Raw genomic sequence first — 27,964 nt, forward strand, 5'->3', positions numbered from 1 at the left:
GCTGCCTGGAAGCTGCCGCCGCCATGGCAGGGAAGGGCAGGAGTGAGGGCAGCGCAGCCGGGGAGCTCCGGCCCTGCTCCTGCGGCTCGGAGCCTGCCGCCGTGCAGTGTCGGGAAGGGTTTGCTTAAATGGGTTTGAAGTGCTTAAAAGGGTTTGTTTCCTCTATAAATAATATTATCAGTAGTAGCGTTGTTCTGGGCAAGGCTCTCCTCCGTGCCCTCAAAACGCGTGTTGCGGGTGAGAAGGGGCTCTTGGAAGGCTCTGGAGCGCGCGTCACATGAGGAGCAGCTGCGGGAGCTGTTTAGCCTGGAGGAGGCTCGGGAGGGACCTTCCCGCCCTCAACTCCCTGTAAGGAGCTCGTAGCCAGGTGGGGGTCGGCCTCTTCTTCGTAGTAACAAGTGGTAGGATAAGTGCAAGTGGCCAGGGAACGGCCTTAAGCTGTGCTGCAGGAGGTTTAGATGGGATATCCGGAAAAACTTCACAGAAAGGGTGAAGCATTGGAATATGCTGCCCAGGGAAGTGGTGGAATCACTGTCCCTGCAAGCGCTCAGAAAAGCTGTAATGTGGTGTATATGAACATGCTTTAGTGACAGAGTTGGCAGTGCTTGGTTAATGGTTGGGTTCATTGTTAATGGTCTTTCCCAACATTAACAATTCTTTGTGAAAGACTGTTCCTGTGTTTCTTTTATGTTTGGCTGTTTGTTGTTCGGGTTTTTTTTCTTTAATGATTTTCCCTAAAATGCTGGGCAATGATAGGAATGTTTTATACCTTAACAGAATAGCACTATTTCATTGTTGCTGTTACAAGTGCCCACGGGTGCGGGGGGAGCACTGTCCCCCTGTTTACTCTGTTCCAGTATTCAGAGAAATGGCTAGAAGGTGAACATGAGTAGATCAGGATTTAAGAAAATGCTTATCAATGCCTTGGTGCACAGGGTTTCTGCTTGCAGGTGAGGTTAGATGCTCTGCAAGAAAATACTGACCATTTGCATTAGTCCATCGTGTCCAGCTACTCCTGTAACCCATTAATGCTTTTTTCAGCACTGAGATTTTGAAATTTGTCTACCTGATATGTTTTTTCTTCATGGGTCATTTTTATCTTTAAGATGTTTCAGTTTTTATGCATCGTCTTCAAGTCAAAGCTTACAATTTTGCTTTTGTTGAGGGTTTGTTTTTGTTTTTGTTTTTTTGTTGGGTTTTGTTTTTTTGTGGGGTGTTTTGTTTTGGTTGGTTATTTTCATCCACCTGCAAACCTCTCTGCTATACTGGATACAAATCACTCCGGATTTTTGCACACAACACTGTGCTGCTCATTTGTGGTATTTTCTTTTGTGTCTATGGGTTATATACTATAGGACAGAGGTTTTGTCTCAAGTAGGTATGGTGTCTTGTATGGCTGCTGTTAAGAAGGTACATATATCTTTAAGTTGATAATTATTAAAAGCTTGACACAGATGGAGGAAACAAAAACCTATATTATTCAGGTTCAACTGAAGAATGTATAATGCTACACGTGTCCTTGAAGTTTTCCTGCTAATGAGCCTTAACATAAACTTAAAAAAAAAAAAAATTTAAAAAAGGCAGCTTTAAAATGGAAAATTGACATGATTTCTGCCTACAAGATCTCAAAATAATGACTATAGCCATAGGAAAGTGTTAATCCTTGTGGTGGTCATTAAACAACCAAAAATTAGCAGAGGGAGCATTAATTGGGAAAGTGGATTTTCAGAGGTTGTGCAGTCCTATGTCATGACAAGACTCCAGACGAACATGAGCTGCCAAAGTCAAGGAGAGCTAACTAACCCAAGAGCCTTGAAAGAGACCTACTGTATGTCTGTACCGAAGAAATTCTTGAATTAGTGATGAGAAATACTGTAAAGCAGAAGAGTCACACTGAAATGTCAGTGGTCAAGTTGCACCCGTTTTGCAACAGTAGCAGCCACTGACATGGAAAAGCACTAGCAGATAGGTGGAAGTGTGGTTCCAGTTCAGAACTTACTATGCAAAAGAAATGGGAATAAAAACACCTTGTATTTGGAGTTTGACATGTCTGCACATTATCAAGAAAAGGTTGTAAACATTGTAATTCAAAATGGGATGCCCGTAGAGCCAATTAGTAAGGGATGGAGTATGACCTAGGAGAAGATAATGAGAATTACAGACTTTATGCATTGCCTTGTGTTAGTTTAAGACATGGAAGGTTTTGCTTACTTAAATCTTCATTGAAATCACCAGGCAATTATACCAGCAGTTTATGCCAGCAGAGGGCTAGCTGTTGCACCTCATGGCACTAAACATCATCTATTATAAAGAAAATATAGGTGCCATCCTTCTTAAAGGTCTGCAGGCATCTGCTCTAACAAATTCATTACACTCAAGCTGAGATGTGTGTATATATATATATATTCATGTGTGCCTCCTTTTGTACAGGAGAAGTCCCCATTAGTGGGTGTTTCTCTGCTCACAGAGGGCACTGCCTGAGCTTTGCAGTTTGTAGCTGCTGTTGGCTGTGCTGCACTGAGGTGAACAATTAGCTCCACTGTAAAACAGAAGGTGATACAGTGCCTGCCAGGCAGTCAGAAACCTGCAGATAAGACCCTCTGTACCAACTGTTTGTGATAAAACATTCTTAGAGCATATTCTCTGTATCGATCACCTTTAGAGTATATGACACTGCTGAAGGTAATGAGCACCAGAGTACCTGGGGCTGTACAGGGACTGACCTAAACCCCCACATGCCTGTAAGGGGCTCTGTGCCTCCAGAGCTTTCTCTGAAAAATGCTTGTTGCTCCAGATAAATCTGGGCATCACTGTCCACAAAATTCACATGGACTTCTGTCCAAACTGCCTAAAACACAGTTCTGTTTGACTGCTGTCCATGTGCCCTGGGGTTATTTCACAATGTTCTGTAATTTTAAATACCTGAAAGGGCTGGTCTACTCAAGCATCTCTGGTGAGACAGAGCTCTAACAGGCAGTGCTAACACACAGCACAAAACAGCAAGAGCCAGTTTTTGAAGCAGCCCTGCAGGCTCCTTGATTCATTGGATTGGTTCATCCTTACTCCCTTCATCTCCTGCCAGTTCCAGGCCCAATCCTCTTGGTCAGCAGTCAGCTCACAAAACTGGGGAGCTGAAACTTTCGACCACACTTTCCAGAAACCTGTAACACTGATAGTGACTTATGGCATTGTTCACCCCAACCTGATGTCCTGAAAGCAACAACAAGACCCTGAACACCAGGTCCAATAGGAGGTCCCCACAACATCAGAAATGCTGTTTTGGTCTCAATTTTTATTTTGTCTTCCATAGAATATGCTTTCTTCGTTAATTTATCTGAAGGGAACAGGTCTAGCTTACTGAACATAAAAGCAGATGATCCTTATCCTGGATCCACAGCTGAAAGTTACTGGGCACTGAATGGAAAGGGCCTTCCCTTCTGGCCATTTAATTTCTAGGAGTGTGCTGGAGTTTCAACAAAAGCGGTTATCTCTTCATGTCCTCTGGTGGACTAGGTCCCGAAATGATTTGACTGGAGTTAGAAGGATTAGCTTTTCTACATGTATTGTTGCATGCCAGCCAAAATGTTATGTATGTTTTATCTGAAAGAGAAGGACAGGACTCAGCACTCAGTCTTTCTTATATGTCAACTGGAGAAGGGATTGCCTTTTCACAGGCTAAAGAGAAGAAGGGAAAATTACAGAAGTAAAGATTTTCTTCATGGGGGAGAGGCTTGGAAAGGAGCAAGATAAAGGAAATACAAACAGCAAGTACATATCCTACATGAGAATGGTAAAGGATTTTAATGTCTTGGACATAGTACCACCACCTATAACCACAGACTGTAGTTAAGGTGGTATTGCAAGGAAAGATAATTTCCACTAAAGGCCAAAGCTAATGCCAAAGCTAGTGTACTTGTCAGGCTGCTCTGACTGATCGTGTTACCTGACTGTCCTCTTCTGGAACCTTCAGTTTGATCACACTCCAACTTTCCCCTGCAAATCATTATGTTTATGGCAGGCCACAGGCATCTTAAAGGTATAGTTCACACTGGCACTCTATTAGTCAAAAAGACAGCATCACACTCAGTGAGGTACTGTGACTGTCAGGATGAGGGCATTTATATATGGCACAATGATGCTGTTGTCAGCTCTGTGCATGGCTGCTTATCAAAATCTCAGCAGTTCAGACCTGAAAGTACAGATGAACCACTGCAATGATCACTAGGGTACAATGGATCACGAAGTACTGCAGAATGTAATTCCATATAATTATGATGCTTTTAGAGCCCCTCGTGGGCCAGCAGAAGGGCTGGTGTTTGTCAGCTATTCTGGCACAGCTCAACCTATTGCCCCTCTGGACGCTGACTTGGTAAATAGCCAGGGAGCAGAGGATCAAACAGCATATGGCTTTGCAGACTTTACTGGGCTGCAGTAAACATCCCAGCCCTGAACAGCTGTGCCTTGTCTCTAACAAGATTACTTTTAAGAGACTGGTACCTTCTGGACTGGATGAAAATCTGGAAATAAGCATGTTGTTGTCAAGGCTTTGAGTGCACCAAGAGCCTCTTCCCCACTCCCTGGGGCTTGGTTGCCCATCCTCCATTGCAGCTCTGATATGGTGCAGCTGTAGCCTTGGATCAGGGGGCTGGGGACAGAGCTGTGTGAGGAAGAGGCTTCCCATGGGAAGCCTCATGGGAGCCTCCTGCTCTTTGCTTGGGAGCTGCATTGAAACTCAGGCTTCCATCCTTGAGACTTGTCTTAGGTTTGCCTGTGCCTGTCCATGCACCTTGCTGATCCTGAGCCACTGGTTTGATTGCTGACTTGACCCTGCACCTGCTTCATCACTTCGGACATGCCTGGTAATCTTGAATACTGCCTCACCATGCTCCCCAGTGTGGCACCTGCTCAAGTACTGTGGGATTGTGCCTTCCTGGCTGGGATCTTTGCTCTACCTGCCTTGCTATTGCCCTCAGCTCCTGGCTTCCTTCTCTCGTGGGGTAGCCCATGCTTGCTGCTTCCTGAGAGCTCCTATCCCAGAGCCATGAATGAAAAAGTTAGTGGTCCATTGGCTATCACCTGGTGTCTGAAATCAATACACATGCTGCAACTGAACAAAGCTCAGTGACAGTGGTGACACTGCAGGAGGCCAGCTGCTGGCTGTACAGTCCCTCAGTGTACAGGCTAGAACAGTGCCCTCAAGCAGGTGGAGAGCAGGTAGGGAATGCCTGGTCCTCTGCAGGCTCAGGCTTCCCCAGCTTTCAAGTTGAAAGCTTGTCTTAGTAAAATTAAGTTCAATACTTACGAGCACTACTGGTCAGAGCAGCTCATGAAGGGCTGGCTGCATGCTGAGAAATGTGGCCTGTATATGAGCTGACAATTTAGGGACAGCACTTTTACTGTGGAGGCTAAAGGCCTTGTGGAGCAAGTGCCATGCAAGAGGACACCTCACACAGTGTCAGGGAGCTTTCAGCAGGATATAAGGAACCTGCAGAGTGGGGATGGATGGAACATTGTAGGGTTGCCTGTCCAGCCACATGGCCATCCCTATTAAAGCTAAGCCAAATTCTCTAAGGTAGGACAGCAACACCCCAAACACCAAGGTAATGGAAGACTGTAGATCAGCCTGTCAGAGCCACACAGGCACAGACACCATCATCCCTCACAGTACACAAACAAGGTATGTCCTTAACTATAAATACAGATTAGATTGGAGAGCACAGCTGTGCAGCAAAACAGTGGCTACAGTGACCACCTATTACATGTACTGCCTATATACCACATGTAAGTGGCTATGTAGGAATTCTGTATTTTTAATTTTTTTTGCTGTTATTACTATTAAAAGTCATAAAGGTTGTATTTTGTATATCCACAATACTAGAAGACATCATCTCTGTTGAACAGTTTGGAGCATAAATGACCCAGTAATCTGTGTCAGCACTTGACTTAATTGCAAGGTGAGAGAAAAAGACTGAATAAATAAGTGCTGTTTTCTCATGGAAATCTAAAAAGATTATTTTTGGATTATGAAAGATTCACTCTGTGGTTTTCCTCAAGTGCTTGCTGTCATATGTTTGTGCTTGAGGAAAAGCGAGTTATTGGAAATCTATGCCAGGCTCCAGATAAGCATTTGACTTTCTATCCATGATTTAATACCCACTAAACAGGCAAGAATACTTCTTTGTTATTTCCTGGCAGTGAAAATATACTGTGTTAGGCATCTTTCCTATTCAGGTGTGGCAGCTATTGCCTACCACTGCTCTTCCTGTGTAGTCTGCAGGCCCAAAGCAGTATTGTTTGGAAAAATAACTAAATTTATTAAGAACTTTCAAGAAGCAGCAAAATCAGTGCTTCTAACAATCAAGTTATGGCACTGGCACTCACCATGAAAAATTACCAAAAGGGGAAAAAAATGGAGGAATGAGAGATTAGAAGAAAAAGTTGTGGAGGAAGGCCATAAAAAATTGAGAGAATAAAGAATAATTGGCAACAACTGGGCCATAGCACAGAGCAACAATTTGAGCTACCTGTATCAACTGTGATTCAGACCAGTAAAATAAAATGCCATGAATGAAAATAATTTATCATGGAAATAACACATCAGCAATCAGTAATACTGCTAGTAAGCTAACCAAAGTAGACACAGTATAAAAATGTATAGAGAGGTCCTTTTTTTTTTCAGTGCAAATGAGGCTTTTGGCTTGGAGAGTGAATACAGATTTTATGAGTTTGTCTTTTTCCCTCATCTGGCCACAAAATTAGAAATAATCAGTACTCTGTTCCACCCTGTATTAAATACACTGAGACATTCCTTTAATGATATTTACATGTGCTTATGCTTGTGTGGCTGTTGTGTGAACCAGGCACCTGGCTGAAAAAAGAGAAATTGGAGAGAAGGAATGCTGAAGTTTTTACTTTGAGGTAAAGTAAAGGATCTCTTTTCAGGTCTGACTCACATTACAGTCTTGCACCTTGTTGACATAGGGGTAGAAATTAATTAAGTCAGCACTGATGCTGGAGACAGTATATCATCAGATCATTGTCTCTCTGGAAAAAAACAAACCCATTACTTGTGGAGCAGTGTAGCTGCAAATTAAAGGTAACTGAGGGACATATGAAAGGCAAATGTGAGAGGGACAGGAAATGTGTGTGTAGGAAAAGCATTTGGAAAACAACTGAGGGATAGGAAGAAGAGGTATAATATATGGTAGCAACATTTTGACCAACTCTCTGACCATCCTTATAGAACCTAATAAAAACTTTCAAATTTTGTTTGGTTTCTCTTATTTTCAGTTTTTCTGCAATTATTGCTGTAAGTTGCCAGTTTACCTCAGCAGAGCATAAGTATGGGCTAACACTTCCTGCTAAAAATGAAACATGTTGTTTCCCATCAAAGCACAAAAAGCAAAGCAGCAGAGGAGAATCCACCAGCAGTTATTTACCAGCAGTTTGTTATCTATTTCAGTGCTCACAACCATGTTCTCTTAGCCTGATAAACAGGGTGGCCTGCTGTTAACAAATATTGCCTGAAGCAAAACACTGAACAATCTAAAAGAACCTTTTATTCCTATTTTACATATTTATTTCCAAACAGTTCCTAACAGCTCCAGTTAGTGCATTAAGGTGCCCAGTCCCTACTGGCTGCACAAATCAGTTCTTCATGCTGACGCCAGCAGTATTGCCATGGTTACATGATTAGAGTGGCTTAACCTGGCAGGTGGCTTAGCAAAATGCTGAGTGCCAAAGCAATCCTAGCACGCAATCTATACTTTTCCATCAAACAAATTAGTATATCACATGCTCTGTTGTCCATATCATGGTAAGATAGTTTGTTTCTTGTTTGCCATTTGGTCTTTTTTTCCTGGATAACAAGGCTGTTCTCAAAATTTTACCACTTTTCAGCTATAACATTGAAAACAAACTGTTTTCTAAAAGAAACACCCTGATTCCTCTACTCACAGTTTTGTAGATTCAACAGTCTCAGTAAAGATAACAACCAAGGAATAAAAAAGATTGCATGAACCACAAAAATTCAATGTGAAGTTTATGTTTTTTAACTATATTTAGGGTTGGACTAAAAATCTGGAAAGATCCCATACCAACTGAAGGCTGGCCAGTTACTACTTATTTGATGGGATTCTCTGGGAGATGCAAGTGTCTGTATTTTTTTTTTTTTTTTTCAAGTGTTGATTTCAAAGCTGAGATCCAGAAGCATTAGAAGTAGATTCAGCAGTTCAGCTGCGGTTGACACTACCAGAACTGCTTCATCAAGGTATGAGAATATTTGCCTGTCAAGTATCCAGACCAAGTAATTAACATACAAATAGCAAAATTACTTAAAGCAATGTGCCTTCTTGAGAGGAGAAGGTATCAGAGAAATATAGAAAGTGAAAATGTCATGGACAGATCAAACTTTGGGAAGCAAGGTACTGCTAGCATTTTCTTAGGCAGAACGTACTAGACTTTGCAAATTGCAAACTAATACAAAGCCTTAATACCTCAGTTGGTATGATTTTAGCTTTAATTATAAAGATATTATAATTATTATATAATTTGCTACATGCAAAACCTTCCTTTTGTTTCCTTCTGTTGTGTGGGGTACAGTGCTAAAAGAGCAGAGAGAGAGTTTTCATTCTTAACACTTTCACACCGCTTGCCAAGATCCGCTTTCCGATCTCAATATAGGACAGTGTAGTAGCTTATATAATACTTAAGGTATAAAAGCACCTTGGAGTGTGTAGAAGTTTTATAGCTGTTTTGTAGATTCATTCATACTATTTCCCAGCATATTTTCTGTCTCACCTCCAAAAAACTGACATGTTGTTTTTCACAGCTTGTTTGCCATCTCCCCTTTCTCATGCTGATTTCACTGCTGTGTTGATGAAGCTCCAGTCCTCTGGTCTTTATACTGTAGCATTCAAGTTTAGAGTTTCTGAAGCCTTCCTTAGAAGTGACTCAAGTAATTTTTCGCATTTGGAGGAGAAAGCTGAAAAGCCTTCAATATTTAAATAGAAGCATAAGTTTCAAGTGTAGTATAAAGGCTTCAGATCTCTTAACTTTATTCATCAATTAACATATCTGCAACAGCTGGGGTTTGATCCATATTTTCAGAGAACAGTAATGTTGCTGATACAGCATTTCCAGTTCAGTCGCAGGAATACTGAAGTGGTTTTCAGAAGATAATTTAAAAAGCACTCAGTTGACAGGATGTTTCTTCAGGGAACCATTGATCACATTTTCAAATTGCAACAGAGCCAGAGATTGTCTTCATTTTAATTTCAATATCAGGAATGCCTTAAGTGACGATCACAGCTAACCCATTTTAATGACAACCCCGAACATTTAGAAACTCTTATCTATTCAATGTACTTCTGTGCAGAGAAACAAGAGCAGATGGATACTTCCTTAACACCTGCTGCTGTGGGAGTCTTCTGAAACACTTGCAAGTAAGAAATTATTGCTGCTATAAAGTGTCTCTCAATTTTATTTGTTCAGAGGATTTCTACAGAACATGCATACAATTTATTTTAGGTTCCTCAACTTAGTTGTGGCTTTTGGACAGCTGAGGAAGGATCACTTACTGAAGGAAAGCTTATTTCTATGCTTCATAAAAAATAAGGGTTTAGGATAATAGATCAGAGATTTACTGCAACCTGTTGTGTAATGCACATGGTACTGGTTCCTTCCAGCAGTGAAGGAACAGCTCCAGGAGCAAAGAGCCCAGGCCTCCAAAACAACAGGAGTTCCATTGGAGAAGAGAGGGCTTTCTAGAGAAAACCATGGCAAATTGAAACCTAATGCTTTTCTGATTATGAACTGAAAGATGAAGTGACAAAGTTTTAGCTCATAATTGCCCTTAGAGCTTTCTATGGGTGATTTAAATGTTTCTCTGCTTCCACAAGTCTCCAAAAATAGAGAGACAAATTATTTCCTAGATTTGGAACACTGTTCTCTTCTGAAGTTATATGCATTGGTTTTGTTTTGTAGATTTTCATATACAGTAGATTCAAGAAATAACACGTAAGAACATGTAAGTTCAAAAGATATGAAAGTGAAATGTCATTAAGGATTCTAATCTGCCTAGATTATTTAATGGGTTTCATTTTCATTATGCTTAGTGGTCAGAAACTGCCCTAAAATAAATCTAGTTAATTGCAATAGGAGATACAACCCAAGTTGAAATACCAATTTACTGATTTTCTTCCAAATTACCATTTGGAACAGATGTTGCAATAAAGAATGCAGGTGATAAGAAATTTGCAAAAGTGAGAGGATGGCAGTATCTAACACAGAAGGAAAGTGTGTCTTCCAGTCTAGGAAGCCATTGGGGATTGACCTTGTAGCACATCACTTTGATTTTCCATTTTATAGGACCATAGACTTAAAACTTGAAATAACTATGCAGACAGTTTACTCTGAGCTTTTGCATAAAGAGGTCACAATACTCCTGGTAATTTTTGAGCCATGATTTCTGACTGGGCTGCAGGATGTCTCTGAGAAAGACACACAGTCATAATTTAAAGGCTTCACACTGTGATAAATTCCGTAATTCCCAAGGTGAGTTGTTTTGGTCATAAATTGCCATCATGCTAAAATGATGTAAATTATATTAGCTTGAATTGATATATTTGTCTTCCAGCTGCAGAACTTTTTTGTCTTACTGATTCCACAATTCTCTAATCTGTACAAACAAATCAAATAACCCCGACTTTCCTGTTTCCTAAACTTATTAAATGAAACTCATTAACTTCTTCTGGCTTTAAGGTATGGATTGCCAAACCTTACCAAATTGAAAAATATTCTGAAGAAGCTAAAAGTATTTGGTGTATACTTTTAAAAACTAGACAGAAGAAAATAATGTTATTCCTCACTTTTCTCTTAAGTAATGCCATATATAAGCATAGAAATGTGCCTTTGTTAATTTATCTAAGGATCACAGCAATTAATTCAGACACTTTAGATATTAGGTTATCCTGTCAATTTACATGCATCTAAGATAAATCTTGTAATTTGTTTTGGCTCCTCTGTCTCCTGAACACAAAGATAAATTTGCTATATGTCTAGGACGTGAATTCCAAGAGCTGAACTCTATACGATGTTCAATGCACAAGTTTAGATAAACCATTTATCTACTCTGAGTAATCAAAACCTGAAGTATATGACTTATGAGGAGAAGCTTAAAAGAACTGAGTTTGTTTAGCCTGAAATGGGCTTGGGAAGTTGTCTACAAATGCCCGTTGGGGGGTGTAGGGAAGATGAAGCTGAGCTCTCCTTGAAGGTACAGAGTGAAAGTGTGAGGCAGACTGAGAGCTAACTGCTACAAAGGAATTTCTGCTAAAATATGAAGAGGAAAAGAAATATTACTTTTACTGAGGGTAGGTAGCCACAGGTATCTCCACCATTAGGAACCACCACTCTTAGAAATACTCAAAGCTCAACTAAGTGATCTGATCCGCTTACCAGACCTGCTCTGAAGGGTGAATCAGAGCAGATCTGTTCCAGAGGAAAGTTCTTTCTAGTTTACATTGCTCTGACACCTTGACTAATTAATTAGGTCTGCTGGCCTAACTCAGTGGTATAACTGAATCTTTACTGTAATTAAGGCTTGAAATGCAGACTTTTCTTTGCACAAGATCTTACATGATATTTGACAGGAACAGGGATTTTTTTGTCAGGGTGCTGGTTCATATAAACAAAAGGCTACAGCTGAATGTCTACCTTATCCAACCATCCGTTGTGTTTGTCTTGGCCATCCCTGTCTTTCCTGCATGAACTAAACTACTTCACTTAACACCACAACCTGATATGATAAATTAGCATAAATTCCAGTTCTACACAATAGACAAGTTTTAATTCCTCATGGTAGACTATGCCATAATTTCCAGCAATGTAGTACTAGCTCCTGAATAAAACACTGACTTTCCCCCAAGGCAGGTGGAGAGCAGATGATTAAGAAAAAGTAGAACGATGGGCAAAAACAATTTCTGAATCAGCAGCCTTCTTTTTTGCTTTCATTGCAACTAAAAATTGGTCCTAAGAGTTATGTTCTTGATGAGGCTACATGCTGTGCCAAAGCTAAATGTTATTGAGCTTGCTTATCAGACATGATAAGCAATGCAAGGTATATAATATAGTTAACAACTTAATTTGTACCTGTTGTGTTCAAAAGAATCATCCTATTATCTTTACTTAACATTCTTTTACACCCAGTTAAACTAATCCAGTGAAATACACATACATAAGGCCTTTGATATGATCAGTAAATTAAATTAACTTGACTCTAGGAAGAAAAAGATAAGAAAATGCCTGTCCTTATAAGAAAGGTCACAAAGAAAGAATAAGAAGAATGCACACTTAAAACCAGAATTTAAAGAAATAATAGCCAGAGGGATAAGTAGCCTGCCTTTTTTGTAGGTCTCTGTTTGAAAGAAATCTTTTTCCTTGACACTTTACTGTATTCCAGATTAAGGACACTTTCTGATTATATGTTCTGATTTGATATGCCTTATGTGGAAAGATGACTGCGGGTTAAATTAGAGGCAACAGAGAAGTTACATTTGCATCCTAACAGAAATTATAGCAGTACAGAAATTATATGATAAAATGCAGCTGCTACTCCTTGGATGGAATGTGATTGGTATGCCCAAAACCTATTCCACGAGGATTCTCCACACACAGAGTTTGCAACCGTAAGCACCTGCTGAGGGGATGGAAAGGAGGATGGAGCAGAGTGGAAACCCTGTGGCCAAGGCTCTGTTGAAAGCCTTGCAGAGAAGGGACCTTGATGATACTTTACAGATGATAAACCCCATAGCAGCTGTCACTCAGGGGAGGTAGGAGAAGGTGTCTTGCTGCCCAGCCAGCAACTCTGGCAAAATTGCTCTCCTCAGATGAACTTGGTTCACTACAGCCTAATTATAATACAGCACACACCTCCGTCCCAAAGTTACTGCCCCCAAGGTATGACCACCCCTCACTGAGCAAGTATCTATATTTTATTGACTATACCTTTAATATTTACACCAATCAGTAACAAAGATGTGTATTACTAGGGTTATTCAAGCTCCACCAAAACATAAGGAAATACTCTAAAAATATGTTGTGAATGGGGAAAAGTTAGGGAAGACTTCATAGCAACTGCTGGGATCAGTCGATGGGCTGACCCTGTCCTCTCACTCATAGGGACAGGTAAGAACCACACTCTGTGTGTACTGAGCACTTCTACTGGGGATTAGCATTTGTCTGTGCATTGTTTTGAATATGTTTCTTCAGTCAAATACCACCACAGTCAACCCTCAAACCTTAACCTGTCACAATTTTATATTAACAAAGAGTGTTATTCTGTAAACTCTTGGTGTGAGCCCTTCATGGGTGCTGACAATCACCAGCAGAGTGGAAATAGTGGAATAGAGCGGAAGACTCACTGAGGAGTGTCTGTTATGATGTCTGTGTGTGTCCCTAAATAAGTCAAATCACCTTCCCACCCAGCAGGATTGCTCAGTGAAGGGTCCCCATAACAGGACACTGACAGACTGGTTGGACACGAGGGTCTTGGCTTTCTTGAGACTCTGACAGACAAATCAAACACTAAGGGTTAAGAAAATCTCCCCTTTTCATGTGACTCCTGAAATGCTGCACTTTTATTGCAGAAACCAAACATGCTCTATTGCAGTAAAAAGTGAGAAACAAATGCGTTAATGGTTTAAACAAGAGCTACATTGACTAGTAGGTTGTAAAAATACACCTTTTCTTTGTTCTTTTCCTCTCTAGTTTGAGGGTCACATCAAAGCTGTGTCCCTGTATTGACAGGAGAAATCAATGCTTCAAACAATGGGGAAAACAGAATATGTGGATGTATGTGCAGTGTGGGTTGCTCAGCTAAGGCTGTAGATATGGAAGAAATGTCTTGCACGAGGATGACAGCCTGGGAAAAAGTTGTTTTCTGAAATACACTTTTTGCCTTAAGGAATATGTCTCCTGCTAATTACTCCAAGATCAATTATAATTGAGGAGATGAATGTGTAAAACTAATCTCAGAACTTCTTCCTGGTCTTTCCAAAAGCAACAGTTTCACCTCAGCTGTCAAAAGGTCCAGTCTGTAGGATCATCTGCTCACACAGCCAGAAGTTTTAAGTGGTGTGAATATGTCCTGGAAAGGGCAGCTAAGTCAAAGCTGGGAAACTTGACTGAAAAAACAAACATTTTCTGCAACAGATGAAATATTCACTGGTCCTAATGACCTGTAGTGGCTGCAGTGAGTTTGTCCAGTTAACTTGTTTGAAATATATTGGCTTCAAAAATAAAACAAACAAAAAAAAACCTTTCTTCCACTTTTTGAGTGGATGCATCAGTTGCCTGCTGGAATCCAGCCTGAGCAAAGGAAGACATAAAGTTACTTAAACTCTGTCAAGTGTCTTTGTAGACTGTTCGAGGTGTTTCACACTGTAAGTTAGTTTTTCTTTAACTGTGTATAATAGTTTGGTTTTCATTCTTGGCACGTAATAAGGTGATCACACCCAAATAGCATTACCAGAAACCTTCTTTTGCTAGGACAGCTCACCCACACCTTCTAACAGTCTTGTTCAGTGACTCACTCACTCTGTTGCTACACAGTTTCTCCCTTTCTTCTGCGAACAAGGAACAGCAATAGTTTCATCTTGGGCTATTTGACTCAGAGCCCTTTGCAATTCTATTCCTGCTTATCTGGTTTGTCTCCATTTTCTTAATTGAAAACTGAGATTTTTATTTTTTTTTTCCATACAATTCGTAACAGTATGTGGGCTTGCCTTTCAAATCTATTGATATGGTAAAAAATGTATTTGCATATAGTTTTAGCAAAGATTCTGCAGCCATAACAAGACTTGTAATTGCATTACAACTGAAGGTGTGAGATGTGTGTATGTCTGCATGCATATACTTGTCCCTGTCTTCTCACACCATAACTTAATGTAAAATTTCGAGTGTTATTTATGTATCTACTTAAGGCTCTGGATTAATTACTGTAGAGTAAATTAAAAAAAAAAAAAAAGAGCGATGCAGAAATTATAAATCTTGCTTTATGTTTGGGGGTTGTACTAAACATAATTTGCCACAAAGCTGCATCTTGTGTTTGCAGAGTGTTTATCAGCTTTCACTATTTATAACAGATGGAACTAGAGCATTCTGAATGTTTCTATTAAACAGAAAATGGCACTACAACATAAACACAATATTGTGGAAGTTTGGTCTTGCAAATTAAATTCTACAACCTGGCAGCTTACAAAATCATCTTATCCTCTCTTTTGCAGAATATAACTACAGCAGATATTCCTTGCCACGTGCTCAGAGAGGGCAACATTATGGCTGCATACTCTGAAACAGGAAAGGGAGACTAACACACATATTCCACAAGGGCCATTGCATGATTTCATGAAGCAGTAACACATATTAAAATAAATGAATGGACAAGCAACAAAGACAATCTCTCCTTGTAGCTAAATAAATCTTAGTCTGGTTCTGATCCTTAGGCACTTATGTCCCACCATATTACAGGTTAAAATACTTTTCCAAACTGACTTTTTCCAAGTTAATAGACAAAGTAGCACCATAATCATAACCATCCCACACTGAACAAATGGCCATTGCCGATCTCGCAGAAACATCTTCTTCCAAGGAAAAACATGTGTTTCCAGACCTCTGACTTTGGCCATCTTCAGAGACTTTGAATAATTGTTTATTTGTGGGTTCTTTTTTTTTCACCCTGTTCCACTGAGGAGAAGTAGGGAGAGAGCAGCTGGGTAGGACATTGTTAGCCACAGTTAATCTACCATACCAGTGTATCATCTTTGTAGCATCTTTAATTTGATCTGTATCAAATGAGAGTATTCAAAAAGTCACAATTCTAGAAAAATATGTGAATGTAACTTCATGTTCTGAAGCTAAGCGCATGAAAGATTTTGCTTGCCTCTTTGTGGGTAAAAGTGGACATTCCAGCAAAAGACATGTATATAGGTCTTAATTTTTTTTAATTTCTCAAAAGTGAGTCTTAGTGGTTTTCCTCATTCTCATTTTTAATTACAGAGAAGGGGTGGAAATTAATTCAAATTACCCCAAATAACTTTTGAAAACTGATTCCTATTCTTCCTACATGTTCGATCTGTAAGATGTATGCACAAAGTAATGTTTGTCAAGATGTGACAATATAACCATAATGACATTAATGTCTTATCCAGGAGTCCCTGCTGGACAAACACTGCTGGAGCATCACACTTGCCAAACAAAGCCAAGGCAGTCTTCTGTACCTTCTAGTTGCTTTCTACAGCTCAGGCTCTCTGCCATTACCTCCTCCAATCAAGCATGATTACATACATGCCTTCAGCTGGCATTCTGACAATTCAAGACATGAGATAGTGACAAATATAAACAGTGCTCTTAAATTTGGAAATCAGTATCTAAGAGGTGGTATGGTTGAATTTTGGAACCAATATAAGCTGTCTACACATAATGCAAGGAATACTGCAAGTGGTATTAGACGTTTCAATATCTATATTACGTACCTTTAAACATTCCAAAATATATTTACAGTATCTGGAAGTGTTTCTAATGGATCTTATGTACATGCAGTGTTTAGTCAAGTGGACTGTCCCTATAGAGATTATGAACACATCTGATCCATAAAACTCAGCTTCCTCATTGGCTTGTGTTTTGCCTTGTGACACCTAATAATTTGAACTATCAGATCTAAAATGTGCTTAATAGATTTGTAATTTTACCCTGAGTGAAGAATCAACTCAGCCAAACTTCTACCCAATTTCAGAACAGCATTAAAAACATTTGGCAACTGAAAATCTGCTAAGATGTTTTTTATCAAAACAGTTGGGAATTATACTTCTTAAATTGCCTGTGGCTGCTTATAAGATTTTTTTTAAAATAACAATTCTTCTATATTTATGGCAGTAGCTCATCTATTGCTACAAATCAAAGCAAAAAATTTCAACATGATGCTGAAAATGAAGTTAAAGTTTGTAGCTGAGTTTCTTCAAAGAGGTTCTGAATTTGGGGTTAGAGTACTCTCATGTATTTTTATTTCATGTTTAATAACTCATTTTTGCCTGTGAGAGTCCTTTCTTTCTGAAACTTGGTATGACATAATGTCATTTTTACACACTCAAGTCTTGATCTTGTTGGCTGCCACAGGTGCCATAAAAATGTAAGGAAGGCAAATATCTCAATTGAAAATCTTAAATTAATGTTTTGTCACAATTCAGCTGTTATATGCAGGAAGCTGAATGGCTTATAATTCTTAGGTCTTTAGCTGATATAGGACCACTGATTTTAGGAAGCCGATGTGGCTAGCAAGGCCAGTTATTCATTTAAGCCAAACAAGGAAGCAGTAAAATTTCTGACTATTTTACTAATGGCAGAGTGCAATGGAACCTTAGAATAGGACAGTTCAGTTGGAAGGGATCTAAGACAATCATCCAGTCCAGCTGACTGACCAGTTCAGGACTGACCAAAAGTTAAAGCACACTATTAGGGGCGTTGTCCTAATGCCTCTTAAATGCTGACAGGCTTGGGACATTGAGCACTTCTCTAGGAAGCATGTTCCAGTGTTTGACCACCCTCTGATGAAGAAATGCTTCCTAATCCAGTCTGAATCTCCTGTGGTGCAGGTTGAAAGTCCTTTCTGTCCTATCACTGGGTCGGAGGGAGAAGCAATCAGAACATCCCTCTCCACTTCCCCTCCTTGGGAAGCTCCTCCAGAGAGCAATGAAGTCACCTGTCAACCTCCTTCACTCCAAACCAGACAAACCCAAAGTCCTCACCTGCTCCTCATAGGACTTGTGTTCTAAATCCAGATTGCTAATAGATAACCAGAGTTGAAATTACTAAGAATGCATGTGTGTACACCAGAAGGAAAACACAGGAAACAGCAAGAGAATTAAGTCAGAGAGTAACCCAAACAAGAGAATTTAGAGTAAAATGTTATCAGATGAAAGATGTGTCTCCTATTTCTTACTTGCCACCATATTCAGGAAAATAGGATTCCATGTACATTTTTCAAGAGTAAACAAGATTACAACAAAGACATTTCTGATTGCAAAATCAATTTCAGGGGAGAATAAAACAATCTGAAAGGTCTCAAACTGCTTAACTTCTCAAGCTATATCTCTGTGGAATTGTGTCTTGCTATTCTTCTTATTATAGACCTGTAAGCGAAAAGAAGGGTGTTATTTCCAAAATGTTATAGTTTGTGAGATACAAACTGAAGGGAAAACAACTATATTTGTGAGGCAATGAAGGATTATTGCACACTCATTTAAAGCTAAAACATATAGTTTGTAATTTAATAGTAAATCATTCTATGTTTATATGTTATATTTTTCTTATGAAGTGACTTCATAAGAAACAAAAACCCAACCAAAACAGCAATGCTGATTTGTCGTAAGAAAGCTGTTTTGCCATACAGAAATGGAATATTTTTCAGTTAGAGTTATTTTCATCATTCTGTGATATAGCTATTTCTTCTTACATTATTATTTTTAACTGTTAAAAATAATCCTGCCAGGGGTAAAGGAATAGAACAATTTTTCAAAGTTTACATTTCTGCTCTTATGAAGACAATATATTCAAAAAGAAAAAACACAAACTGCCCAATCTCCTTATGCTAAAATAGGAAGTGTTCTAGGCATTCTGCTAGAATATGGGAGGGAAGCTTTGGTCCTTGCTCTGAAGGTTGCTGGTATTTTTAAATAAATACAGTTTACTGTAAAAGATTCCTTTCAAAACTTCCTGTTCAGGAAGCCTTGTCTGGAAATTTGTGCACTTTTCCCTCTTGAGTGATTCCTTTATCCTTTATACACAAACCTTTATTTAGTCTTTGCTTCTCTGCTTTTCTACATGGTCCTTGTATGCTGACCTACACAATGGTGCATAAGTCATGATGTGATCGTGTCTGAAAATCAGAGTATATTGAGGGAATTTGGGTTGAGTCAAATGAATGCCTGCCTATGTGGGGACTGCAGTGGAGGATGAACTGACAGGCAGGAGTGCACCACCATCAAATTAGAGTGAATGAGGGATTAGACCAGGTTGGAATGGATGGCTGTGGGCAACATAACTGAATTTTAGCCTCATTTAAAAAGGGTTTAGCTAGACTGCATTCTTTCTGATCACATCAGCATCCTGCAAATGTACCTATTGATGTACATAGTCACTGCCTTCTTCCCACAGATAAAATCTTTTTACTATTTGTTGTACAGTAACAGCAGCCATAAAGCAGGAGTGGCCCCAAAAGCCAGGTGATGAAGTGTGTAGCTTAGAGGCATTTCCAAGGCAGATTAACACTCCTGAAGTAAAACTGGCCCAGTTTTGACAAAGATTTTTCCTACGGAGTGTGGCAATGCAGCAAACAGTGGCAATACAGGAAAATAACACTGAGAAATCATCGTTCAAATGTCAGCAAGACAAATGTCCCCTGTTGTGGCAGCCAGAGACCACAGCAGTCTAGATACACTGTAGCAATTCTTCAGGGCTTCTGACAGTGGTAGGAAACAGTTCTTACCTTTCCCTCAGGAAAAAGATTACCACTGCAACTCCCAAGGCAACAGCTCCCAAGCATGCTGAGAGTGAGAAAATCCAAGTCTCTTTATATCTGCTCTTTCAGCTTTGCTCAGAGGTTTCCTTTTGCATCAATGGTGAAAGGTAGGAATGACATCCAGATGTTCTGAAGTCTATTTGGAGCCCCTCACCCCCTCCAGCACAGACACCTTGCATGCCTCACAGCACTCTGCTGTAAGTAAAAGCTGGGACTCTACTTTTCAAGCACCACAAAGAGGTGGAGGAAGGAGCCTGAGAGTGGACCTATGTTTCTCAATCAGTGGAAGAGGTCACAGCACTGCTTAGGAATGACAACACTCAGGCTCAAAGTACTGTGCACTTTTGAAGAACCTTCTAATCAAAATTTAAGTGTATCCAACAAGCAAAAATTTGGTTTCTTTCCTATTGTACAGTAAATCATTACAAGCTTTTACTCAGTGTCTAAAACTGAAATAGAGTTTGGTTTCAAATGCAAGATAGTAATGAAAATAAAACCCAGAGATATTCTTTGTGAAGACTGACAAATTTCAAAGAATGCAAAGTACAAACATTCCAAATACACAATTACATAAACTATCTCATTTTGCAATAAAACTCAGTAAAACATTAAATTTTTAATGCTTCTTTACCATAGAATATGCAAATCAACTTGTAAAAGTCTACATCTTCCAACAATAGATGGCATGACAAATTCCTATGTTCATCACAACATTAAATGATGTTATAGCATTTTAACATTTGCGAAACTAATCATAACTGCCTAAGTAATATATGATGATCAACTTAGCTCTAAAACATTACATAGATTTATTTTTTTTTCTCACAGCAAAATGTAAAGTTACGATAGAAGGAACAACATCTCAAAAATATTTTACTACTTATACTGATTTATCTGAACTGAGGACTAGGAAAATATTCCACTATCCATTACAGTGGTGTAAATCATAATGCTCAGTGTCAAAGAATAAGAGGTTTCTGTTTATTAGCAACAATAAGCACAAAGCCTGTTGCCTACTTCTAGGAGCAATAGGCTGAATTTTACGTTTCATTTAAAAATCAGTGAAGTAATTTTAGGCACAGGTCTTCCTTAGAAAAGTACAAAAGTCACTTTTAAATGGACAAAGCTTGTTGATGTTTATTTTTGCAACAGGAACACACCTGCTTCTTCAGGACAGGAACCACATGGGTTTTCCTTCACAGAATCAAGCCTCAGGAGCTGCTCAGCATGAGGAGTACTTCAAAGACAGTGTGGTGTCTGAGAATGCTGCTGAAGCAAAGGAAGGGTCTGGGCTGTGGTGTGCACACCTTAACACAGTCCCTCGTCAGACAACCAGGCTGTTATTTAGCAACCCCAGAACGTTATTAATCATTGTATAAGATGTTATATCAATACATTCTCAGTGCTCTTCAGCAAGGTAAAGGTAGGATTGAAATCAGCTGATTAGCAGCTAGTGAGAGAAGAATAGGCACAGATTTATAGGTCTGAAGTAGTGAACAGAAAGAGGACAATTAGGGCATATACGGATTCATGTATTAGCAGTCCACAAATTTGTGATTTCCACAATAGAACAACTCCTTACTACTATGTGGATTATTGAAGTGTCTTCTGCAGAACAAAAGAAAAGGAGGAGAGGGACAGGAATGTGAACTTCACATCAAAGTGAAGTTGCTGATATCCATATGCAGGTGTAAGAGAGGGGTAAGAGGTATAAGGAGAGCATGGTAATAACTGACCTCTGTCTAAACTGGAATAGCCCTCTCCACGCTCTACTTGCCATCAAATGTCTTCCTTCCTATAGAACAGCATTGGCTCAGATCCATTTTTAAAAGATTTTAGGCAATAAAAACCATTACTTCAAAAATGGGAAAAGCAGTGAGGTAGCAATGTCTGCTTTGGCCTTTGTGGTGGGTATAGTTTCAAGATTATCTGCAATTATCTCCTCGTTCAACCATTACCAAAACACACTGTTGTGCATCAGTAGTTAACAACTGTTGAATCTCAGTGACAGTCCCTTGGAAGGAAATGCTATCAGGTAAGTCAGGAAGCCCTGCATGCACCTCTGAAATGTAGTACTCCTTCTTTAAGTAATAAGAATAGTCTGTTCTATGTACTATGGCAAATCTCCAAGCACCACACAGGGCTGAACTTTAGATGAAGCTGGCATATTTGCAACAGCTGGCCTAAGTCAGTCTCATTGTTTGGATCAACCGTCTCTAAACAGAGCTTAGAAATAACCATTCAATTTCTCTTTTAATATCTTCATTTTTAATTGGCTTGTTGCATTCTTTATATGCATTGAAATTCTAGTACACTAGCTCCTGTGGGAAAATAGTACTCAGCAATTTGAACTTGTTAGCTGCTCTGAACATAGGGGACCTGATTTTCATTTATGTTACAGTCGCTTTATATTGCTCAGGCAGTAAATTGCATTTACACTCAGTAAATGAGCAACCAGAGTAGTGTAAAGTAACTTTAGCATGAATGAGAATTAGGCCCAAAGCCTTCCTAAGTTTTTATAACAACTCTGTTATTCATCTCAATTGGTGAGATAGGGATTGATTGACAAACAAATAGCAACACAGTATTGCCTAGTTTGGACGGAGAATTGAGCCAGGGATTAGAAAACCCCAATTCAGCGAAGGAAATCAGACTGGCTATTAAAAGCCTGAAGTCCAACAAAGCACTAAGGCCAGATGGTTTCAGCATACATTTTTACAATCAGCTAAGTATAAAAGATGAAATAGCTCCCCTGCTGGTTAAAGTATTACAAAATTATTTACAGATGGGAATTAATGTTAATGAGTCATGTAGATAACTCCCTACATACCATGCTGAAAATTTACCACCCTCAAGTTCAGTCCCAGCCAAAGCACCAGAAAGTTTCATCATTTGAAAATCAAAATAGATGTTCCTTGTTTTACCACGTACAACTAACCATTTCAGTTTCACATCTAAGAGGCATAAACAGAAGTAAGATAATGAGGGACAGAGCTAGTACCAGAAATGCCCTAAATGTGAAGATTATTTTAACTGTAAATTCCCGTGGCTGGAAGATTTACTCATAAAATATAACATACAGTATGAGTGTGCTATGGAGAGGACTGATATTAAAGATGTGTGTAAGAGTGGTTGAGAGGAATATGCAGCTCTCTCTTTGTGTGAGTGACTCAGAGCCCTGTTAGGCCAAAATGCAGATTTCACCATTTGATGCTCCCATGGGGCAGCCACTCACATGATAAAAGTGTTAATGGGCCACCTAACTGCACACCAGTGAAACACTGAGAATATTCTGCACTTTTTATCTGAATATATGTACTGTTTGTTTGCACAGATGCAATTTATTAGATCTAACCCAATCAAAAATTTATAATATACAATAAAGAACACAGAAAATTTCCTCACAGTGAACTTTTAGTCAGCTTATATGAATGCAGATTTTTCTCCTGTGTACAAATTTAAGTTTTTCTCCTGTGTACAAATTCAAGCTTTTTCCTCACTAAGTGCACAGGTAGAAGTAGACTGGAATCTGAATGAGCAGTTTCAGATTCCTCTCCTCTCCACAGATAAAAATCTCCCTAATCATTGCACTCCCTTAACATATTCATTTCTCTGAGGTATAGCTAGCTTACTGTTTGATCTCTCTTCTCTCATTAAAAAGCAAACAATTTAAAAATACTCCTTGATCAAGGTCCTTTCAATTGCTCATTTTACAAATAGGGATAATCCAAAATGAATGAGACCAAGAATAAATTTCTGCTATTAGTCAAATATAATTACAGCCAGACAAATGATACTTCTTAATTTTAAGATTTCATTCAGGATCTGGGCTAGCAAGGCAGGTTAACACAGCACTCAACTTTCAGCTTTTCCATTGTTTTCACTTTGACTTTAATTATATTTATTTGGCCTGTAATAAGGACTGACTAACCACTTCAGCATACAAAGAAACTACTATCAGATACATTATTTCAAAAGTCTGGGTTTGGAGGAAGATGAAGACAGGTAAAGCTTCTGCAGAGATCATCAAATGATTTAGCCCTGCCGAGGGAAAACAAACAAAAACACTCAACTACCAGAGAAACAGGTTTTAGAAACACATCTATAGAAAAGGTTTCCTTGTGGTCAGTCCTTGAACAACCTTCTTCTGACTTTCCCTTCACTTAGATATTTTCCTTTTTAAATCAATCTTCAGCCTACTCAAATAGCCAATGCTGAGATATATTTGATGCTCTCCAATATTGGACAGTGGTGGATTTTATTTTTTTAGCTCCAGCAATACCTGAAGTGCAAAAACCATCCCACTCCACCCCCCCCCCCCCAGCAAAAAAACCCCTGAACCAGCAACCCAAAAAACAACAACAAAACCTGAAACAAAAGCGAAGGGCCATTGTTGAAGGAAACAGGAGTTCCCTTTGGAGGGAACCCTTCATCATGAGGACTTGTGGCAACTCTGTAACAGGTTTGCACCATTTCCATGACTTCTTTGTGGGCTGCTCCATGACCGATGGCAGTGCTGTGGGAGGTGCCAGTGAGCACCAAGCAGCACTGTCGGACCCATTGTGGTCCAAATTGTCAAAGCTTGGCTAACAGCTGATTCTCTTGTGTTATGTTCACTTGTTAGTTATAAGGACTGTCACTGAGAAGCCCAGGGGCAATTCTGTAAAACCCAGTTTATTATCCAGATCATGAGAGGTAATTCCTGATGGCCCCAGCATGCACAGTGCTGTTGGTCAGCTGGCACTAACTGCAAGGAATCACACATGTGCCACAGCTTGCACACAATACATAAAGGCACATTTCTCAGAGATATCCCCTGCCAGTCAGTAATATGTACCCTAACTGTCATTAATACTAATTTGCCTAAGTTAATGATACACTCATTAACTAGAAAAGTATAGGAAAGTATAGTAAAGCATAGTAACTAGAAAAAGAATAGGAAACTCATACTAGCTGTTGGGAAAAGTCCATTTCTACATCTGTGTTTTCCATACAACTTGGCTTAAATATCTGCTCTGCTCTTGCAAGAACCCCATCTGGAATACTGTGTCCAAATCTGGAGTCCTCAGTACATAAAAGACATTGACCTGTTAGAGAGAGTTCACAGGAAAGCCACAAAGGTTGTCAGAAGGCTGGAGTATCTCCTGTATGAGTACAGGCTGAGAGAGCGGAGGCTGTTCAGCCTGGAGAAGAGAATGCACTGAGGACACCTTGTAGCACCTTCTAGTACCTGAAGGGTATTCTGAAAAAGAGGGATAGTGAGTTTTTACATGGGCAGATATTGATGGGACAAAGGAAAATGGTTTCAATGGTTTTAAACTAAAAGAAGAGGGATTTCAATTAGAAATGAAGAAGAAATTCTCTACTGTGAGGGTGATGAGGTAGTGGAACAAGTTGGCCAAGGAAGCTGTGGATGCTCCATCCCTGGAAGTGTTCCAAGCCAGGTCAGGTTGGTCCATGAGAAACCTGATTTAGTGGAAGGTACCCCTGCCCATGGCATCCTTAAGGTCATTCCAGCCCAAGCTGTTCTATCATTCTGTGATTCTGGTTCTGTGTATCCTGTCAAATCAAATACCCAAATCTCAGCAACTCCATTATATTGTCTGTTTTCTATGAGAGAGATTTTCCCCCAAAGCCATCTGAGTTAACTTTTGTCTGCTGATAATCTTATTTTTCACTGAAAACTTTTTTCTCTTCTCCCCAAACTGAGAATTCCTTTCTCTCAGCTTCTTTCTTTTTGAACATTTTCATTATAAGGATGAGAAATAATGGGTATACAAATACTACAGTTGTTATATTTCAGTCTTGACATGAAAAACTGTATCTGAAACAGATACAGTTTGAAAGTATAAATGACTCTCTATAGTTTTCCTTATTGCATATTAGAAGAAATTTAGATTGCAAGATAAAGATTTAATGAACACATTAAGATGTAAAGACCATTACTTATTAAACTAAAACTGAGATAATGCAACAAACAAATTAAAAATACTGTTGCAAATAAATCAGCAAGTTGATGGCTATTTGATTTAGATTATCAAGTTATTCCAGCTATGAGTCAAACCCTGCTGTGAGGTTGAGACAAGAAAAAAGTGGGATTTTTTTTTTTTCTAGTCCTGTATTGGGAAAGAAATTGTGTTTGTGTCTCAGTTTAATACAACTATTTTGTTCACATTTTTTTCCATAATAATAGGGATTTTCTGACAGCAATTCAACTGTCATGACTGCTTTAACAGAACAATACATAGACTGGATATTTTCTAGCAAGTACAGTGACTAAATAAGCTTCCTTAGCTACATTTTCACTGCTGTTTTCCCTTTTTCTTAAATGTCATAATTGTTCTAGTAGCTATTCTTTTGCTTTTCTTATTACCTTCCCTAGTGCACATAACAACATAAAAACTAAGCAACAGAAATAAAAGAGTGTTTACTATGACAGGTTTCTACATAACAGTTGCTCCAGAAAGCACTTCTGTAACTTTGACAGCACTTACTCACATAAAAGACCAATTTGGGAGCTCATTTTAAGGTTTCAGAAAGTATTATCAGTAGGATTTTTTTCACAAGCACATAAATTCATTCTTTGTGCTTTCATGAGCTGGCAGGACACAAAAGGACTATTCCCTTAACACAAGGTAGTAGAAGGATACACTTTTACTTCTTGGCCTACAGATCTTTGATGTATGCAGGGGCTGCATAGAGTAGCTGATACAGTACTTTGCTTAATTTTTTAACACCTGCATCCACCTAATGGAAAGCAGATTTGTCATCTGTCACACCCAGCTCAGACAGTTCTTGCAGAGTGTGCAGTATCCAAAAGGAGAGTGGGACACTTCTTTTACCTGCTCTGTGTCCACCTTAGATCACTCCTGGAGGTGATTCTCATATGCAGTCTCTGGTAATAGCTGCAGGCTTCTTAAATATCGGATTAAATAGCACAACCTTAATACTGGACTGCATGGCCTATGTACAGTTAACATAATCCAGTCATATTTCCCACTTGATAGGCTTTAGGACTAAGATCACTACAGGATCACAAAGCCACCCAACAACCACCCTTGGAAAAATTCTTTCTTCATCTGCCAATGTTGAAAGCTCCAAAAATATTACAGCTGAATTCTCTATTACCTGGGGTAAATCAAGACACACTAATGTCGATCCCCCAAAATATGATTAGTAGGAAATACAGTGCTGGGATACTGAAGAAGCACCACTGAAGTCAGCCAGCATTCAGCATGAGATGGAGCTGAGAACAGAAGAGACTCAGACTCCTTGCTGTGCCCTGTAGCACCCTCTGATCAATGGTTTCTGGCACACGACCGCAGATCTGAGCTGGCTCTGTCTGCTCCCAAAGAGCTGCTGAGGGAGTTAATAAGCCTCCTGGAATTCACTGCCCTGAGAGGAATGATGCAAAGCCGTGAGGTTGGCTCTGTGGTGCTCAGCGGGGTGCTGGGACCGAGCCAGAGCAAATGAGCCCGGCTGATTCTGCTGAGGGACAGTTAATTGCCTCTGAAACAGGCACCCCAGGACTCTCGGTTCACTCTAAGGAGCAGGCTCGGGCTTGTAGGAGTCATGAATTGATCAATCAGCCATGGAGAAGTAGCTAAAACTGCTTTTGAATTACTAGTGCTGACCCTGGAAGCAGTGCAGTTTGTGATCATGCAGTGCTCTGTCTGAAGCGACAGGCTCTGCACAGAGCCAGCTCCTGCCCTGCTCTCCCTGTGAGAGTAACCCACCCGCTGGACACTCACCCACTTAACCCCCTGAGCATTAAGTGTATCAGTTGCATGCAAACCCCAGGCAGAAAAGGTGGCATAAATGTTTCTACCTTCTCTTAACAAATAAACCATATTTGAATCATTCTTTTAAAATGACTAATGACCTTGTGAACACTCAACACTCACACTCATTCACCTTTCTTTTTATCACGAGATTCCAAGTCATATATCCTTGCATGAAGGGAAATTAGGCAAATGTGTTGTAAGATTTTATCAAGGAGTATTTTCCTGATCTGCTCAGCAGAAACTACTTCCACCCCTTCTTACACTAAATTCTATTTAACATTGCTTAAATGTAAGGTATTTAACAGACAGTTTTCCCCACCCCTCCTCATGGTCTCTCTAGCACTCGTATTTACTGCAACTGCTGGAAGCAAATTTAATAGAACTGCTGGCAGCAGTTTTTCAGCAGAAAGGCACTTGTTGCAAGACTCCTCTTCCATTTCCTTTCCACCTTTTCTTCTTATTGACGAGGATGGCAATTTAGTAGTTTCCCCCATGCCTTGCAGTTCCTTCTCCAGACCACCTGCTGGACATTATTACACCACCATTACCTCTATGACATTGATTTCTGATGAATCTGCCTTAAAAACTGTGACTGTGGTTCTATTTA

At 39.5% G+C, this 27,964-nt stretch overlaps 1 long non-coding RNA gene across 3 annotated transcripts; it reads left to right on the top strand.

The window, feature by feature from the left end:
* LOC107202279 lies at positions 1–27,964 on the top strand. 3 transcript variants are annotated; one of them, XR_004497520.1, is made up of 4 exons: positions 1–4,859; positions 8,182–8,269; positions 9,377–9,443; positions 15,285–27,964. It is a non-coding gene; the product is annotated as an uncharacterized LOC107202279 (long non-coding RNA). The 3 variants fall into 3 exon arrangements; XR_004497522.1 differs by having other exon boundaries at positions 20,726–27,964; XR_004497521.1 differs by having other exon boundaries at positions 1–367.

Source organism: Parus major, chromosome 1, assembly GCF_001522545.3.
Source record: "Parus major isolate Abel chromosome 1, Parus_major1.1, whole genome shotgun sequence".
NCBI classification, from domain to species: Eukaryota; Metazoa; Chordata; class Aves; order Passeriformes; family Paridae; genus Parus; species Parus major.